Source organism: Otolemur garnettii, unplaced genomic scaffold (assembly GCF_000181295.1).
Source record: "Otolemur garnettii isolate 467f Iridium unplaced genomic scaffold, OtoGar3 scaffold00140, whole genome shotgun sequence".
Taxonomy (NCBI): domain Eukaryota; kingdom Metazoa; phylum Chordata; class Mammalia; order Primates; family Galagidae; genus Otolemur; species Otolemur garnettii.
In genome coordinates, this window is record NW_003852535.1 from 2145150 (window position 1) to 2147113 (window position 1964).

Genomic DNA, 1964 nt, shown 5'->3' on the forward strand with positions numbered 1-1964 from the left:
CCCCAGCCAAAAACTGCAAAAAAAAAAAAAAAAAGAAAGAAAGAAAAACTAGCAGGGATGGTGGTAGGTTGGCAGGTGCCTGTAGTCCCAACTACTTAGGAGGCTGAGGCAAGAGAATCGCTTGAGCCCGAATTTGAGGTTGCTGTGAGCTAGGCTGATGCCATGGCACGCTAGTTTGGGTGCTAGAGTGAGACTCTGTTTCAAAAATAAATAAATAAAATAAAGAAATATTTGAGGCATAGGATTATACGGTCTCTGTTGCAACTCTGTGCAGTGCAAAAGCAGCCATAGACCATATATAAACAAATGAGCATGGCTGTATTCCAGTAAAATTTTATGGACGCTGAAATTTGGATTTCATATAATTCCTACATGTCACAAATTATTATTTTTATTTTATTATTATTATTATTATTTTTTGGCTGGGGCTGGGTTTGAACCCTCCACCTCCAGCATATGGGGCCAGCGCCCTACTCCTTTGAGCCACAGTCACCGGCCTTTATTTTGTTTTTTCTATCTATTCAAAAATGTAAAAATGATTCTTTTTTTTTTTTTTTTGGCCAGGGTTGAGTTTGAACTCACCACCTCCGGCATATGGGGCCGGCGCCTCCTCCTATAAGCCACAGGCACTGCTATAAAAATGATTCTTAACTTGCTGGCCTAATAGAAACAAGTGCCTGGCCAAATCTGACGTGACAGACATAGTTTGCAACCCTTATTCTATGATATACAAAGTCTTCCTGCTGATTGGTAAGGAAAGGATGTAAATGTACAAACTGCAGAAGAGGAAATTCAAGTGGTCAATAAACATTTTTAACAAGATGTCAAATGAGACTTTTCCTGTTATCTAAGATATGAAAAATAGGCCAGGTGTGATGGCTCATGCCTGTAATCCTAGGACTCTGAGAGGCCAAGGTGGGTGGATTGCCTGAGCTCACAGGTTAGAGACCAGCCTGAGTCAGAGCAAGACCTCATCTCTAAAAATAGCCGGTGTTGTGGCAAGTGCCTGTAAGTCCCAGCTACTTGAGAGACTGAGGCAAGAGAATCCCTTGATCCCAAGAGTTTGAGGTTGCTGCAAGCTGTGATGCCAGGGCACTCTACCAAGGGTGACAAAGTGAGACTCTGTCTCAAAAAATAAAATAGCCTTTCGACTGGAGATGTTGTCTTCCAGTAATTCACCAAAATGACAAACACAAAAGGAAAGAGGAGAGGCACCTGATATAAGTCTTCTAGGCCTTTTAGAAAACATGAGATTGTTCCTTTGGCCACATATGTGAATCTACAAGAAAGGCGATATTGTAGACAGCAAGGGTACTGTTCAAAAAGGCATGCCCAGTCGAGAGCGAGCGAGCAGGAGGGTGCAAGACTGCAGGAGCACACAGTGCCTAAATCAAAGGCACTAGTTTCTTCAAGCTCTTCTGGCAGTGATTCAGACAGTGAGGTTGACAAAAAGTTCTAGGGAAAAAGCAAGTTGCTTCAGAAAAACCTGTGCAGAAGCAAAAGACTGGTGAAACTTCAAGAGCTCTGTCATCTTCCAAACAGAGCAGCAGCAGCAGCAGAGAGGATAACGTGTTTCACACTGGGAAAATGAGGTACTGTTAGTGTTTGGGACTTTAAAGGGAAAGTTCTTATTGATGTTAGAGAATATTGGATGGATCCAGAAGGTGAAATGAAACCAGGAAGGAAAGGTATTTCTTTAAATCTGGAGCAGTGGAGACAGCAGTGGAGACAGCAGTGGAGACAGCTGAAGGAACAGAGTTCTGCCATTGATGATGCAGCAAGAAAACTGTAGAATCTGAGCCATACAAAACCTGTACTGTTCCAGTTGTTTTAATCTGTCTTTTTACATTGGCTTTGTTTTCTAAATGTGCTCCAAGCTATTGTATGTTTGGATTGCAGAACAATTTGTAAGGTGAATACTTTTTGTAAATGTGCATTATTAAAAATGTTCTGAGTGGCTCGGC

At 41.8% G+C, this 1964-nt stretch overlaps 1 pseudogene; it reads left to right on the plus strand.

The window, feature by feature from the left end:
• The first annotated feature begins 57 nt into the window (after positions 1-57).
• LOC100965757 lies at positions 58-1792 on the plus strand (annotated as a pseudogene).
• Positions 1793-1964: the final 172 nt, after the last annotated feature.